Source organism: Miniopterus natalensis, chromosome 6, assembly GCF_054644295.1.
Source record: "Miniopterus natalensis isolate mMinNat1 chromosome 6, mMinNat1.hap1, whole genome shotgun sequence".
NCBI lineage: Eukaryota > Metazoa > Chordata > Mammalia > Chiroptera > Miniopteridae > Miniopterus > Miniopterus natalensis.
In genome coordinates, this window is record NC_142086.1 from 84,711,887 (window position 1) to 84,730,036 (window position 18,150).

Below are 18,150 nucleotides of genomic sequence, written 5' to 3' on the forward strand. Positions count from 1 at the left end.
TCCAGGCCTTCTCTGTGGACTATGTCTCTAGGCTGTGTAGGACCGAATGCTGGTTTATCAATGAAGAGGCAGCTGAAAATCTGCCCGCCAAGACAGAGGATTGGGTCAAGGCAGGTTAGGAAAGGTGCCTTGAGTCCGTGTTTGTATAGCAAACATTGTTTTTACTTTGACCGTGTGCTTCTATGGGTGGCTTGGAGAACTACCCACCTGAGACAGCCCCGGGGTTAGGTCTTGACGGAGACGAGCGAGTCCCTCCTGGAGAATTTGGTGTGGGACAGTTACAGAAAAGCTGTCATTTCAAAGCCCAGGTGGACAGTTCAAGGTGTGACAAATCGCAACCACCATCGCGATCGAGAGGTGAACGAGCTCCATCATCCCCAAAGCACCTTCCTGGTGTTTCCCTCATGTCAACCTCATGACATGTTCCCTCGTGTCATGTGGCTGTGATTATGCATCCAGTATACAAGTGGTGACATTCAAAACTTCCCTACACATTTTCCTTCACCCTCCTGCACAGCTTAGTGGTGTCCCGAGTCTTGTTGGTTCTAAGATAAGGGATGGATAGGAGAGTGGCTTTGAGTTTCTGAAAGGGAAGCGTGAAATCAAAGCACAACAACAGCCCTTGAGTGAATGTAGAAAACAACCATGGTGTGGTTCACTCGGCTCTCCTTTTAGGAAGACGTGAGCCCGCTCTTCCAGGAGACACGAGTGACGCTCCAGCCCAGGAGCCTAACAACTCCAGTCACCATCACCACGTTTCAACAGGGAAGAAATGGCGCGGGCCCATTTCAGGCGAGGGTCACTCAACGGTCATAATACCCTCCTAGAAAACTCACTACTTAGTTAAATCACACAATTGCTTTCCAATTTTATCTTTTGATCTGGGAAACGGTTATAAAAGAAGCTCTGAAGCCTGAGGCTGGGACATACACAAGTCTCAGGACCCAGAGCAAAATGTGGGCATTTGATGAGAATGACTTGTAAGATCTGCCTAATCAGTAACACGAACTGGGGAGATAAGGTACTTCGGGCAACATCTCACAGGCACTCGTTTGGCTCTCACCTTCCGTCCTTACAGGGTCCTTTCCCTCCCTGCCCCTCTGCCATCCTAGGTTCATTTCTCACTTAGCATGTTGCCGCGGCCTATTTCTAGACCCCTGCGTACCCCTGATGAGGAGTCCTAGCGATTCTTCCCCACCTTGGAAGCGCTTCCAATTCCTATTCTTGGTGTCGGAAGCTCTCCTCCTCCAGAGACTAAGCCTAGGAGGAGTTCCTTTCACTGTGACCCGTGGAACCTCTGCTGTCACGGCTGAGAGTGTCACTCACCTGTCACCGCTCACCCCCCCCATCTTAGCTGCAACCTGGCTGCCCACTGATCAACATTCCTCCACTTTTACCATGGGGGGCACGCCTTCTCCCAGTTCTTTGTCCCTCGGAAGCAAGGAGAGGTCAACAGAGTCGGTGTTCACAATTGCAGTGCAGAGGGACCAACAGTTTGAAATTCATAAATGTTTCAGAAAAAATTATCCAAAATTTTGAAGCACAGCCAAGAAGGTGGGTGGGATGTCTATCAATATCACACAGGGGCAGAGGCCACTCAAGGATGGACTAGGAGAATGTACTTATTTCATCTCGTCGTTTATTACTGCTCAAAGTAATAACATAAAGTGACTTGTTAAGTGCTTTGGTCTGATAGGGATACAAATCATTTATGTCTGGCGGAACAGATGACTCTAAAGTTTTATGGCCTGTTCGGCACTTACCAGTTTTATATCCGACTCAACAATCTCATTCTAATATTACTTTATTAAGCTACCTATAAATGTCTTAGCTTCACAGATGTTCTCTGAACTGGTCATAACTTCTTACTGGTTGCCTCATTAGCTAATGAGTTAAATAAAATCTTTAACACATGTTCGTGTTATAGTCTCCCAAGAGTCTAATTTCGCCTTTTTGAAAATTATACTCTAGCAAAGTGATACCCATAGAAAGTGCTATGTTTGTTCAGCTGAGGGATGGTGTATGTGGGAAAAGTGGAAGGAAAAGTGGAGGGAAAAGGCTAGAGACTTCTACTGACAGTGTTATGTTGAAAAATCTGTACCTAGTCCAGCAGGCAATGGACAACCACCGAAGGTTTTATAAAAAGAAGATTGGCTTGGTTGGAGTTGTGCCGTCACTAGGTTTTCCTGGCGGGCATACGGAGGACTCATTGAATTGAGCAGGGAGCCACGGGAGGCTGAGGAGGGGGTTGAGGCAGTCACCCCTGTTGGAAGAAACGGGGTCCCGGGCGAAGGAATAGCAGTGGGACGTCATGACTGATAAGACCAAGAGGCCCAGGCAGATACCCCGTCGGACCCTTGGCATCCTCAGGTTGAACCGTCTCCCACTGACTCTTCACCTCGAGCTGTGATATCATGGTTTTGGTCTTTACCATTTCCAAATTTTCTCTTTTTCTAACCAAATATTCAAACTGTACCATGTTTTTAGATGGACGAGCCATGGTTCTCTCATGGCTCAGTTTCTTTAAGATGTTAAACATCGCAGTCTCAATGACGCATGTTCTTTTTAACTCAAACTCACCAACTCAGGCCAGTTGATTTCAGTGACACATCACCTCAGGGCAGTGAGAGCGTTGAGAGCAAGGAGCCAAACCATGGCCAAGACACAGTCCCAGGAAACAAGGCAGGAAGGGAAGGTCTGGGCCCTTGTGCAGAGCCAGGGTGGGGGTGGCAAGTCAGAGTCCTGAAGGGTTCATCATCAAGACACAGCACCCCCACTCCGAGGAAGTATCCCCAGGGGTTCGATGTTGACGAGCCCTGGGATCTATGACTCACTATGCCTGACGTGAGCTCTAACTTTAATGGGGAAAAGAAGATAAAAGGAATATATTCTGCTTGGCTCTATTGGTTTTCTTATCTCAGAAAATGGGAATAACTCGGTAATGCTGTGATATTTTCAGTCTGCCCCTGCGAGATGTCGGGTTGTTGGCCCCCAGGAGCTGCATCCCACACCTTCCCCCTCCCCCCCGGACGGGAGCATTGCCGTCTCCAGTGCAATGTCATTTGAAGGACAAGCACGTCATCTGGATGTGGTAAGATTTTGGTGCAGCCTTTAAAACCGAGCGAGCCAGCCAAATGCTGGTTACAGCAACACATCTGAGCTTCCCATGTTTCTTTGGAACCTAGTGGCGTTTGACTCTTCTCTGTGGGGACTAGGAGGCTGATGACAGTGGGGCACCTAAGTCAGAGGCCGCTGTTTCTTATGGAGCAGCTTGAGACACTAGATTTGCCTCTCATGTAAATGGAGTCACCCTGAGAACATTTAATTCCAACAGTTGGGGGAAAGTGCTCCTGTGATCAGACTGTTTCTCATAGTTTATAAAGACGATGGGTGACAATGGCTGACTTTCATATTTCTCTCCTGTGGCGACCTGCAGCAGATTCCGGAGCTTCTGAAAGTAGCAGGGAACAGATGTGCTGAATCGCCATTATTATTAACAGAACAATAGGGTGATTTTAGCAATCTGAGAATCGCGGCAGCATATCAGATATGCGGTAACCAGGCCACGGCTTTGGCGAGGTGAACTAACCGTTTTCATGACCGCAGCGAGCATCCTATGAGCTGCGTGTCTCACGACTCCTCGCCCTATGCGTCCGTCGCATCGAGTCTAACACTCTGATGGCCGTTTTCTCTGTTCCTGGAATGCTCTTCCCCTCATTCCACCAGTAGGAATTTTATTCTTTGGTCACAACCAGACTCACATGCTGTCCCCTCCGCCCAGCCTTCCTTCCCTGGCACCTCCTTCCCCTACTCCAGTTGGAATGAGCCCTTTCCACGGGGGGCTTTTTTACCTTTTATAACTCAGCGTTCCCACTGAACACTCGGGCTTCTAGGCCTGTCCTCGACTCTCATCCCCGCGGGAGAGCGGCCCCTGCCTCAGCGGGAGCCACAGCAGCCTTGCACAGCCTCACGCGGGCAGCTCGCGTGGAGCTGGGCCTCCTTCTCGCCCCCTTCCACGCAGAGAGCACTGGAGCTGGCCGGAGCTTTTATTGAACGAGTCCCCAACGCTCTGCCTGGCTTCAAGAGGCGTGACGGCTCGCACTGAGCAACAGGTCCGCGGTTTGAAACGTGAGGCTATAAATAGGAGCAGGAAACGGGTGGCACACGGAGAGTGTATGTTTAGGCAACGATGACCGGGCGCTGTGTGGGCACGGACAGGGTGGCAGGATCTCTGAAGGGGGGACGCCATTGCCCGTGTGTTAATCTGCACCCGCAGGCTGGCAGGAAATCAGCGTGGCGCTGGGCAGAGAAGGCACCTCCCCAAGAGAGCAGGAGCTTGAAAGAATTCAGACATCTATAGTGAAAATGAGCCCATTTCCTTTAAATTTTTTTTTCACTTTGAGATACTTTTAAATATGCAGAAGAATGGCAAAAATACTGGAGTCTGTATCCCCTTTACCCAGCCTGTTGTAAGGTTAACATCCAACGAAACCACGGTGCGATGCTCACAACCAAGAAATCAACGTTGGCACAATGCTGTTGATGAAACGGAAGACTTTACTCAGGTTCCACCAGTTTTTCTACTAATCCCCTTTCCCTGTTCCACATCCAATCCAGGATGTCACCTTCCATGTATTTATCCTGTCTGTCTGGACTCTTCCGATCTGTGACAATTCCTCCGTCTCTCCTTGTCTTTCACGACCTTGACACTTTTGAAGGGTACTGGTCAGTTATTTCATAGAGTGCTCCTCAGACTAGGTTTGTCTGATGTTTTCTCGAGATTGGATTCGGCGTGTGCATTTTGGGGATGAGTACCACAGAGGTGAGCGGCCCTCCTAGTGCCTATGTCAGGGGGTACAGATGTTCATCTGTCATACTACTGGTGACATTAACCTTGACCACCAGGCTAGCTGGTGTCCGCCAGGATTCTCCACTGTAAACTTACGGTTTTTCCCTTTTTAACGAATAAATATTCAGCTTGAGGGAGATCCTTTGAGACTAAAAATAACCCGTTTCTTTTAAAAATTTCGCTCACTAATTCTAGCATCCATGGGAGGGCCTGGACTGCAGACATTTTTCCTGTGGGGTTCCAATGGAGACTTTCTATCTTCTGGTTCTTTCTACATTTATTAATTGAAATTTCTTTACAAAGAAGAGTTATTCCCCCCCCTTGTTTATTTACTCGTTCAGCTACTTATTGACCTGAGTATGAACTTAGACTTATGTATTTATTTGTTGGGTTATACTTCAATACTATGGTTGTTTATTTTGTCGCTCCAGTTTCTCAGCGTTGCCCCCGGTGCCCCTTCAGTTGGCTCCTGCACCCTGCCGCCTGCGTCCATCCTTTGAGCTCGCCCGTACTTTCTGCATCTGGTATATTCTTTGCCGTAGCCATGGTACCAACCGCTTCTCCATAAACCCTGTTATTTTTACTGTGAAATAGAATTTAGGAACCAAGATCCGGGCACTGGGCGTGCTCACGGCTCCTGGAGTGTCCTTGCTCCCAGGCCCTTTCAGCAGATAGAACGGGGGACGCAGGTGTCATACTAACCTGTGCACACACATATGCCTTTCCCTCTGCGTTTCCCTCTGCGTATACTCCTCTGCGCATACATTTTATGAACACATAAGCCCATATCGATCCTCTGACTCCAGTCCAACCCCGCTTGGTTCAGTCATGCCCCTCCCCCCCCATTGCTTATCTGAAACTTCCTTCTCTGTCCGGGAGAAACCCCACTGTCCTGAGCCACAATCCCTTTCTTATTTGTTCAGTTCTAGTACACACATACCGTGGTTACTAGAACCGTTGTTAACCCACACCCCAGAGAAAAACAAAGGTGCCAAGTAAAGCCCAGTTCTTTCTGTCTCTAGCCTTCCAGGACCCACCCAGTCCAAACACGTCCCAAAGACACGCAGGTCAGCTCCTTTCTCCCCGCTGTCATCAGCGAGCTCCCGGGAGTGATTTCGCACCATCTGCGTCCCCTCTTGAGTCCCCTCCATCCAACAGCCTTGTTGATAGAAAATCGAAAATCCCCATCGGAACCCCAGAGTAAAAGTGTTTGCGGTCAAGATTCTCCGCTGGATTCTAGAATCGGTGAGCTAAATTTTAAATGTAGGTTACAGCCAGCAAGTTCATGCTTGTGATGTACAGTTTTATGGATTTTTGATAAACAAACAGTCTTCTATTGATTGCCACAGTGCCTTAGAGAACAGTTCCACTCCATACCCTCCCACCCCCAATTCCCTGAGGATGCCTGTTTACAGTCACACTTCCCATCAACGCCCAGCCAGTGATCTGCTTCCCATCTTTACAGCCTGGCCTTTTCCCAGATGCCATATAAATAGAATTTTATAACACGCAGCCCTGGGGGCTAGACTTCCTTCACACAGCAAAGTGCATTGGAGATTCATGCGTGCTGTGTAAATCAGTAGTATGTTCCCACTTATTCCACTGGGTAGGTGTGCCACGGTCTACCCACTCGAGCTTAGAGGTCATGTGAGTTACTTCTAGCTTTTGGGAACGATAAATAAGGTTTCTATTAAAATTCACAGTCAGGTCTTTATGTGAACATGAGTCTTTCTTTCCTTGGTAAAGAACTAGGTGTGGGATTGCTGAGTCACATAGTAGGCCTACACTTGACATGGAGAAAACTGTTTAGCAAAGCACTTTGCCACTTGATCTGAACTCTTGCTGGCATAAAGTATTGTCACGGTTTTTGGTTTTAGCCATTCTGATAGGTGGGTTGTGGCGTTACATTGTGTTATTACATATCTCTCATTACATTTCCCTAATGATTGATGACCATAATTTTTAATATGCTTATATGCCATTGTTGGAGTCATATCTGTTTAGATCATTTGCTCGTTTGTAAAGAACTGGGCTGCTTATTTTTTTTAAAATTTATTTTTATTGTTGAAAGTATCAAAAATGTCCCCCCTTTTCCTTCATTGATCCCCTCCACCCCACACCTTTCCTCTCCAGGTCTTCACCACACTATTGTCTGTGTCCCTGGGTTATGCATATATGCTTAAAGTTCTTAGGTTAATCTCTCCCCACCCACCCACCCACCCTGCCTGCCCTCCGAGATTCATCAGTCTGTTCCATGCTTCTGTGTCTCTGGATCTATTTTGTTCGTCATTTATTTTGTTCATTAGATTCCACATATGAGTGAGATAATGTGGTACTTGTCTTTCTCTGACTGGCTTATTTCTCTTAGTGTAACCCTCTCCAGGTCCCTCCATGCTTCTCAAAGAGTAAGGGATCCTTCTTTTTTAGAGCTGCGTAGTATTCCATGGTGTAAATGTCCCAGAATATGCTTGATGTGATTTCAGTCTTCTTGAACTTGTAGAGACTTGTTTTGTGCCCTAACATGTGGTCTATCTTTGAGAATGTCCCATGTGCACTTGAGGAGAATGCCTATTCTGCAGCGTTGGGGTGAAATGTTCTGTAAATGTCAATTTAATCCATCTAGTGTGTCCTTAATTGGCACTATTCCCTTGTTGATTTTTTGGCCTGGAAGATCTGTGCGGTAAAGTCAGTGGGGTGTTAAAGTCCCCTACTGTGACTGCATTGCTGTCAATCTCTCCTTTAAAGTCTTCGAGAAGTTTTTTTTCTTCAGTCTGTGTAAGTCTTTTGTTCTGAGGTGGGTCTCCTGTAGACAGCATATATTTGGGTCTTGTTTTCTTATCCATCCAGCTACCCTATGTCCTTTGATTGGAGCATTTAACCCATTTATATTTAAGGTTATTATTGATAGGTACTTATCTATTGCCATTTTATTTCTGGGCGTGAGCCTCTTTGGGTTCTTCTTGCTTGGGACTCTCTGTGCCTCCTGATCTTGTATGGCATTTTTTCTTGACCAGGTTAGGGAAGTTTTCTGCCATTATTTCTTCAAACATGTTCTCTAACCCTTGCTTACTTTCTACATCTTCTGGCATTTCTATGATACAAATATTGTTACAACACATGTTGTCCCATACCATGTTGTCCCATAGCTGCCTTAAACTGTCCTGTTTTTTAATTGCTTTTTCCTTTTGGTTCTCTGATTGAGTGATTTTTTCTACCCTGTCTTCTAATTTGCTGATCCTATCCTCAGCTTCCTCTAATCTGCTCTTTATGCCTTCCAATGTTTTAAATTTTATTTCTACTATATCATTCTTAATTTTCTTCATAGTTTCCATTTGTTTTCTCATGCTGTTGAGTATCCTTATGATCAGTATTCTGACCTCTATATCTGATAGGTTGCTAATCTTCATTTCATTTATGTCTTCTTCTGGAGAATTCTTTTGTTCTTTCATTTGGGGCTTGTATTTTTGTCTCCCCTTTTTGGCTCCCTGTTTGGATTTGTTTCTGTGCATTAGGTAGATCTGCCAGGACGCCCAGTCTTTTGGGTGGTCTCTAGTGCAGGCCAACGTCAGACTCTGTTTGTGACTGACCTTGAGTACCTTGTTTGAAGTTTTCCGCACTCCATAGCTTGTGGTTCCCTCTGCTGGAGATGGGTGTGTTTGGACAGGACCAAGATTGGCATGAAGGTCTGCTTTTCCAAGCCCTCTGTCCATGAAGAAAATCAGGCAAAGGCTCAAAGTACCCAGAGGCTGTTATTCAGTCTCTTAATGAGCTTCAGGCTGTAGAAACTACACAGGGTGGTGCAGCTGATTGCTATTAGTCTCTTAATGAGCCTCAGGCTGAGGAAACTCCACAGGATGGGATCAGAGGTTTTCAATGTGTGGGGCAATTGCTTCCCCTGGAGGCAAAACCTGCTTGGGAGGTAAAGGCCTGAGAAAGATGTCCTCTGCTGTATGGGGGATTTACTCAGCACAGGAATCCAGATGGCTGCCCTCTGAGCTCCATTCCTCTGAGCCACCAATCCCGGACTCTCCTCACACAGCTCTAGTCCACTCTGCCCTCCCTCCGCCAGAGCCCAAGGTGAGTGGCTGCACACAAAATTTTGTGCTTTGGCTCCTTAAGAGGGTGCTTGCATTTCCAGCCATCTCTTTCTGACAGACAGAGCTGGTGCTTTTCACGCCAGATGTTATGTGGGCACCTTTCTCAGTTCTGGTGCTGTCGGCTGGGGAGCCTAGCCTGGGGTTTAGGCCCCAGAGTCCTCAGTGGGACCCCCCACAGCTGAGATATCCCTCTGGACCTTCAGCTGCTGCCTGTGGGAGCCCAGCCCTCTTGCACTCCACACTTCCTACCAGTCTCTTTGTGGTTTCCACTTTTCTCTTTGGTTATGGGGATGCTCTCCAGCTTGACTTCAGTTGCAGTTGATTATTCAGGATGGTTTTTCTATATTTTAGTTTTAATTCCAGTTTGGTCCTGGGAGAGTGTCAGTGTAGCTTCCACTCAGTCTGCCGTCATCTTGAAATCTCTGGGCTGCGTATTTTCTTATTTTTGTGTTTTGAGAGTTCTCTATGGGTTCTGAACATAAGACCGTCAGAAATGTGATTTCCAAATATTTTCTCAATTTCTGGTTTGTCTTCCCAATTTCTTAAGTGCGTCCTTTTCAAAGCAAAAGTTTTGAATTTTGATAAAATCCAATTTATCATTTATTTCCTTTGTGCATTGTGGTTTGGTGTTATAATGAAAAACTACTTAAAGGAAGGCCATGAAGACTTGCTCCTATGTTTCCTTCCATCCTTCCTTCCTTCCTTCCTTCCTTCCTTCCTTCCTTCCTTCCTTCCTTCCTTCCTTCCTTCCTTCCTTCCTTCCTTCCTTCCTTCCCTCCCTTCTTTCCTTTCTTTTTACATTTTTAATATATTTTTACAATTTTAAAATTGAAAACTTTTTTTCAATTAAAGTTTACATTCATGTGAGTTTGCATTAGCTTCAGGTGTACAGTATAGTAGTTAGAGAATATTCTCAGGGATGTAAAGTACAGCGTAGGGAATATAGTCAATAGTATTGTAATAACTGTGTGATGCCAGGTGGGTGCTGAAAATGTCAGAGGGAACACTTTGTGGAGCTCCTGTGTTTTCTTTGAGAAGTTTTATAGTTTTATAATTTGATAAGTATATTATCTGCTCTGAGATTTTTTTTGGTATAAAGTATAAGGGTAGTTCAACACTTTTTTTTTTTTTTTTTTTTGCATAGGGACGTCCCATAATTCTAGCACCATTTGTTGGAAAAGCTATCCTCCTACATTGCTTTTGCATCTTTGTTCAAAATCAATTGGCTGTTTGATTTTCTGAACTATATTTGGACTCTCAATTCTGTCCAATTGATCTATATGTCTGGCCTTTTGTTAACATTACACTGTCTTAATTATTGTAGATTTATAGTAGGTCTTGAAATTGGTGCTATGAATCCTCCAACTTCATTCTTCTTTTCCAAAATTGTTTTGACTATTTTCTAAAGCCTTCAACTGGTTAGGTGAAGCCCACCCACATTACAGAGGATAGTTTACTCAAAGTCCACTGATTTAAATGTTCATCTCATCTCAAAAATACTACCTTTAGTAACATCAACACTGGTGTTTAACCAAATCCTTGGGTACAATGGCCTAGCCAATATGACACATAAAATTAACCACCACATCTTATGGTGCACATGATTCCCTGGGGGTCTAGCTGTGTGAGTCAGAGCCTTGTCCCCAGAGAGACACCCCTTTTTCAGCCCAAAAGCTAGTCCAACACATTCCCACGACTCAGACTAGTCGGTCTCACATTCCTTACTCCTAGAGTGAGAGTGGTCATACCCACAGGGCACTTGTATGAGCAAAGAATATGTGAGTAAAATGACTTTGTTAACCGGTAAATAATATGTGTGAGTGAGGTTGGTGTACATTTAGAATTAAAATTCAAGGAAAGTTAGTAAACTTTGAAATCTAGATATTCTGGTTGCTACGTAAGGCAAGTGATTTCTAAGTGAGACTGCAGGGAACGTCAGCGCCTCTTGATGGTTTCAGATGCTGGCAGGAGCTCCTCAGAGAAAATGACTCTGTGCCCTCTTCCAACTGGAGTGAAATCTCTATTATCTATCTCTCCCTGTCAGAAGCAGGCCGGCTGCTGAACAGCATATAGGGTCAGGGTGTCCCAGTCCCAAATGACAAAGATTCAACCATCCTGAGGATAAAAGTGGGAATGAACCTACACAAAAATGGCAGGCTGACCAGGGATGTTTGTGACTAGACAGAAGAGATTTTCTCTAAAAAACAAAACAAAATAAAACTAATACACACACACACACATACATATATATAATAGTTTTTATTTTATTGTTGACAGTATTACAGAGGTTCCCCATCCCCCCTCCTATTTGCCCCCTCCACCCAGCCCCTGTCCCAACCCAAGATTTCACCACACTATTGTCTGTGTCCAGGGTTATGCACATATGCATATAAGTTCTTTCTTTAATCTCTTCCTGCCCCCACCCCACCCTGCTCCCCTCTGACCTCTGTCAGTCTGTTCCATGCATCCATGCCTCTGGACCTATTTCATTCATCAGTTTATTTTGTTCATTAGATTCCACATATAAGTGAGATCATGTGGTACTTGTCTTTCTCTGCCTGGCTTATGTCACTCAGCATAATACTCTCCAGGTCCCTCAATGCTGTCTCAAAGGGTAAGAGACCCTTCTTTACAGCTGCGTAGTATTCCATGGTTTGACTGTCCCACAGCTCTTTTATCCACTTATCTGCTGATGGGCACTTGGGCTGTTTCCAGATCTTAGCTATTGTAAATTGCGCTGCTATGAACATTGGGGTGCATAAGTTCTTTCTGATTCGTGTTTCGGGTTTCTTAGGATGTATTCCTCGAAGTGGGGTCCACTGGGTCTCTTGAGGAAACTCCATACTGTTTTCCATGGTGGCTGCTCCAGTCTGCATTCCCACCAGCACCTCACACAGTCAGCCCTTGTTTCATAGCAGGGCTGAGTGCTGGCTTATCCCATTTTTAAAATTTTATTAGCATTGGTCACAATTGCAACCCTTCCCTCATCCCTGTCTTCCCTGCCCCCCGCCCCCCCCGCATATGTAACGTGGGCAGACCTGATATTTATGTGCCCAAACTTGCGGCGGCCGGCAGCGTTTTGCTTAGCGCTCGCTTGCGTTCCGAGGGGTTGCATCAGGCGACGGCGGCCTCATTCCCCAGGAGAGGAAGCCCCAGGCAGACAGTTGTCAAGGCAACAGAACACGCACACTGTGAACCGCCCAGGAAAGGCCATTTCTGGCTGCTTGCAGCCCGGGCAGTGTTGAAGCACAAACTTAATTTGGGGGCTTGGCAAAAAGCATCTCTGTTATGGCTAATTATAAACTATACCCAGTGCTATTAGACTGGATGATAGATGATTGCCCGCTAAATGCGACATGAAGAACGGAGGCAGTTTTCAAAGCAGAGGCCTTAAACTCAGGGTGCTTGTAGGATCAATCCCTTATTTTTGTCATTCTGCATAACCCACGCAGAACAGCTAGGTGTGAGTGTGTGTGTGTGTGTAGGAGCTTCCGAATGCATATTTATTTGAGTAACATCATGGTTTTTTGCTCCCAAATGCATTTTTCAGAAGGCAGGAGGTGCCCCACCCCTATTTTGACTTTTTAGGGGAGGGAGACTTTAAATTAAATCCCTGTTCATGAGCACTGAGAGTTTTAAACTACTCCCAGCAGGTGCGATAAAATCAGGCTCGCACGCTAACTTCAGGTGACCAACTGGCATTAATGTCAGGTGGCCAATTGGTATTCTGTGGCCTCCGTTTTTGTTTTTTTTTTGTTTTTTGCCTGCTGTTGCTCTCTTCCCACATACTTGCTTGTCAGCAAACTCCAGATTAACGTTAACATGTTGGCCATTCGGGATGGAAGGGGTCAGGGCGAACACATTGATTCACGACCTTAATAAACATGTTCCTTTGAAAACTTAAGATCTTTAAATCTGACTTTTTATGAACAGCTGATCCAGGGGTGGCGGGCCTGGGGGCGGAAGGGGATCCAGTGAACCAGCTGCTGGGAAACCTGAGCAAGCGTTCACTTCCCCTCTCCAGGCTGAGCCCACTCTTTGCAAACAAGGGAAGCCTGCCTGGCGGGTGACATGATTAGGTGTCTTTCCTCGGGCTCTCCCCGGGGACAGGAAAACTGAAGGCCCAGCCTGTGGAAGAGGAAATGACTTACCCGCGGGACAGGGTAGCCCTTTCCCTCCTGCAGACTCAGCGATTGACTGCGACTAGAGCAATATTGGTAGTTCGGCAGGTACAGAGGCCGCCGAGGCTGATCTAGAAAAGGCCGTGGGAATGAAGCGTGCTTGAGAGTTACTGTCGCCCGGAGCCGCTCGTGTTAGAGCAGCGCCTCCCTCCAGCCTGGCGAGCCCGGGACCGTCTACACCCGCAAAGGGAGGCGGAAGGCAATCATCCGGCCAGCAGACAAGGCTGCCAGGCCCGTTTGGCCATCTGACAGCAATAAACCAGGCCTTTTGTCTCTTCTGTAGCTTTTGGGGATATTATTCCTAGTTCCAGTGTTTGCACCTGTGTATAAGCAGGTCCTAAACGTAGCTATGCCGAGGATTAGAACTAGGCCTTTACTAAAGGCCTGAGAATAATTAGCTCTCGACTTCAGTTCCTTTTCTATTTTATTTCTGTCTCTGGTGCTGAGGGGGCGGGCGGGCGGGTGGGAAGGGAAAGAATGGCTCAAGATAAGGTACCGAAGTGAACTGAAGTGGCTGAGAGGTTGCCCAGTAACCAGCTTTCTGAAATTGGGTGTAAAACAGAGGGTGCAAACGCACAATCCCCGGGGACTAGGTGGGTCGCTTCCATCAGTTTCTCAAATGGGCCCTTGACCCCCAAAGGATTAATTAACCCAAGGCTTTGTAAAGTGGGCAGACGGACTACAGAATGCCACGGGAAAGCAGCACCTTAGAGAAGGGCCTGTCCGCAGGCGTCAGGCCGAAGGGCGCGTAACCCAGGAGCAGCTTGTCCCTTACCCTGGGTGCCCGGCACAGCATTTCCAACTCCATCTGAGCGTCGCTTCGCCTCTTGAGTCTTCCCCCAGCACCTGCTTCAACATTTGCTCGTGAGAATCAAAGGAGGCAACGTGAATAGAGAGTTTGCAAGCTCTCAAATGCCCTACAAATGTTAAGCTATCGTTTAAAGATGAGACGTGGCCACAGCTTAATGCGGCGTAAATGTTTATCCTTCTGCCCATCACCACTGGAAATCTCTGTGGTGTCCGAAATGCCTGCTGACGCCACAGCTCACGAATCCCTTTGCTGCTAAGTTAGCTTATGAAGTTAACTGCCCCAGGCACTAAGATGTGCCATCAGTACCCGGCAGCGCTTTCTCCCGAATTCGGGGCGGGGTGGGCACCCCTGCAGACACTGACGGGCGCATGGGCGGCTCCGAGGTGGGCTGTGGGATGTAAACCGGCCGCGCTCTACAGCTGCGGAGCCCCTTAGAGAGAACATCCAGCTTCTCCGCGCAGCTAAATGGCGCTGAGTTAGCTGCCGGGCGGTGGCGAGAGTCAGTCTCAGCGCGGCCGTGATAAGTCACCCGGAGGGAAGGCCTGTGTGCAGAGAGCAGCCGAACAAAAAGTCTAATAGGATCTGTCGCGCTCGTTTTGGAACTGAAGAAGTCAGCATATTCCACAAATTAAAAAATCTGCCGTCGCTTTTGCAGCTGATTTGAGAAACGTTGGCACATCATTGAGAGCCCGGATTCCCATTTGGAGCAGGACGCGGTCAGATTGCAAGAGCTGGGTTCTGAGCCGTAGGACCGACGACAGAAACGACAGGGTCGCATGGGAAGAGATGCTGAAGGAAGCCGATTCCCTGCACTTAGACTTCCAAGATGAGCAACAAAAAGGAGCCCTCTGCTGCCAGGGATGACTTATCTTTTTTTTTTTTTTTTTTTTTTTTAAATATATCTTTATTGATTTCAGAGAGAGGAAAGGAGAGGGAGGGAGGGATATAGAAACAACAATGAGAGTCATTGATCGGCTGCAGCCCGCAACCCGGGCATGTGCCCTGACCGGGAATCGAACCCCGATCGCCTGGATCCTAGGTTGACGCTCAACTGCTGAGCCATGCCCGGCTGGGCGAGGGGTGACTTATCTTTAAGCAAATGATCCATCAAAGATTCCTGAACACATTTTTTTAAAAAGGTAGCTTTTAGAAACATGCTGGGAAGGAAAATTAAAACAATCCCTTCCTTAAATTATTGAAAAAATGGTTTTGATTAGTGATGTCAAATAAGAAGATGAAATTAAAATGTTAGAATGACAGAAGGTAAAACTATCACTTTTCTGCTGTGATGGTTGAGTGAGGACTGTTCTAACGACAAAGTAAAACATCAACATGGGCCTGTGGGAAGAACAACGACTGAGTAACTCCCAGATTCCTACGTCCCATCTGATAGTGTTGGGAGGGGATTAGGTCATGAGGGTGGGGCCCTGACAAATGAGATTAGTGCCCTCATAAAAGGGACCCCAGAGAGCACCTTCACTGTGTTTACATATTGTGAGAATACAGAAAAAAGACAGAGGCCTGCAACCGCAAGAGGGCTCATATCAAAACCTGACCGTGCTGGCACCCCAGGCTTGGGCTTTCAGCCTCCAGAGCACTGAGAAATAAATGTCCACTGTTGATAAGCCACCGGTGTACGAGGCTTTGCCATAGCAGCTGGCGCTAGGCCGGATTGGGAGACACGGCTTACGTTCTCTGAAATCCCAGCCTCGGCGTTCAGTCGCTGTGGGGTGGCGGGCATGGCGCTCACAGGGCTGCTCCTGGGCTCCCGATCCGAAGGAGAATGAAATGCGGTTGCCACTGCCCACCTTACAACACTGGGGGATGAAGGTAGGGGCAGGGGGAATAATTATTCAATTATAATTGATATCAAGAAAAGTCAGAAAATCTCTTAATTTATTGGTCTAAATGCCCTTGGTTATGAAACCCGGATGATACAGTGAGTGTGTGTTTAGTAAACTCTAATTAATGCTCAAATGCTCAATGCAAATATATTTAAATAGTCTTTTTTTTTTTTTTTTAAACCAGAGCCTGTTTTTCTAATCTTTTTGCTGCTGGAATATTTCTGCTCTAGTACATTCAAAAATTAATTATTCCTGGATTCAGATGCCTTCTTGAATATATATCCCCAGGGAGGTATTTATTTATATTCCCAGGGAGGTACATGAATCTATATGTATATATGTGTTTATACCTGAATATACATATCTGAATACATATATATGTATATCTATGCATTTCCTGCTTGATTCCCAAGCATCTAAATTGGTTGGCGCCTACCCTAACCATTTATCTCCTGAGTTAGTATTTCACCCTCCTCGCACCTTTTGAATTACCTTTGCTTTGGAAACATCAGTCCCATTCCCATCTAAGCCAAAAACACTATCTGATTTTATATCCATTAAGGTAACGCCTTGTGGTTCAAAATACACCTTTGCTGAGAAAGCTTATCTCAAGGTCTTGGAAGAGTGATGAAGATGCAATTAATTAATAACCGTTACCCTTCATGCTTAGAGAGAGCTGCGGGTAAAATGTGCCCCCTCACACGTAAGCCACTCTCCAAGGCCTGGTGGGAGGGACCTCATCCTGGGAGATTCCCAGAATCTTTAAGTTTATTGATTTTTTTTAAACACTAAAATGGGAAGCACTTTGTTTAAAATATTAAATGTGATATGAATCACATCTTCGTGATTATTCAAACTCAAACCTGCTTGTTCTAAAGACCGCTAAGAATGCCTTCAATCACATAGAGAGTAACGATTAGATGGCTCAAGATAGTAAAACCTTTATGAGAAAAAAGTGGTCCATCCACCTGTTAGCTCTTCCATCTTCACAGAAACTTATTTGATGTAGTCCCATTTCATTCCCTAAAGCTCACTTTTGGTTGAAGAAAGCAAAAGTGGCCTTTTTGAATTGACTTCTGTGCTTTAATAAATAGGCCTCTGGAAACACTGGAGGCAACAGGTAACAAAGCCTAACTCGATTTCTGTCCATTTTTAGATGAGACTTCTCAACCTCAGCGTTTTCAAAACCAACAGACATCCGTCGAAAGCAGACAAAAAGGAAAGCTCTTGGTGCGTTAGTGTGAAAAAAATTTGTAATTTCAAACACGTAAGGAAAATAGTTTTAGGCACACTGTATCAGGTCGCATACACATCCAGCTGTGACATGCCTTTGCGTGTTGTTTCTTCGTAAACTTCACAGCTGGAGTTGCGGACCGTTGGCCGTCTGAGGCACCGCACTGGCTTCAGTGACAGTCCTCCAAGTGAGATACATTCCGGGTCTAGAATAGGCTACGTAGTTATTTTCCTAGTCAGCCTTCAGTGGTGCGTTATGCGAAGCTTAATGTCATTTAGTTGAGAAGTTCCTTGGAGGGATGGAATGGGGGCAGGAATCACTCTTGTTTACTACAGGCCTGAGCTTGCAAGGAGAACTTAAATTTAAAAAGAATAGTAAATTACAGATTAATAAATCTTATTTTTAAGATTTAAATGATAATAATTTATTATTTTTTAAATCTTTATTTTTTAAAATTTTTATTGAATTTATTGGGGGGACCCTGGTTAATAAAATTGTACAGGTTTCAGGTGTACGATTCTATAAAACATCATCTGTATATTGTATCGTGTGTTCCCCACCCCAAGTCAAGTCCCCTTTCATCACCATTCGGGGAACCCCCTTACCCTCTTGTACCTGCCCCCACCCCCTTTGCCTCTGGTCATCGCCCTACTGTTTGGCTGTGTCTATGAGTTTTTTTGTTTGTTTAATAAATCTTAAAGCTACTTATTTAAATAAGAAAAACCTAACAAAAGAATGCACTGACTTTTAATTTTTCCTATTTTAATGAAATAAAATTGATTCTAACAAAATTTGTAAATGTGGGAGTGAAAAAAGATCGTGACTACAAATTCAGACGAAGGTGCAGAAATAAGGGTAACTTTAAAAATATACATTCTATAAATAAATTTGGTATTTTTATGAAAAGGACAATTCCCTGGCCAAGTGTAAATGATAAAACGTTACTTAAAAAGAAGCAGAAACCTGAATAGGTCAATTACTGTTACTGGAAAGATTGTTCAGAGATTTCAAAATTTACTCCCCCAGTTTTCAAGTTCAAGTGGCTTCATATAAAATACTTTATTACATTACATATTATATGGCATGTAATATAGCAGATATTCATAATATATAGTTATTTTTAAATCTCAATTT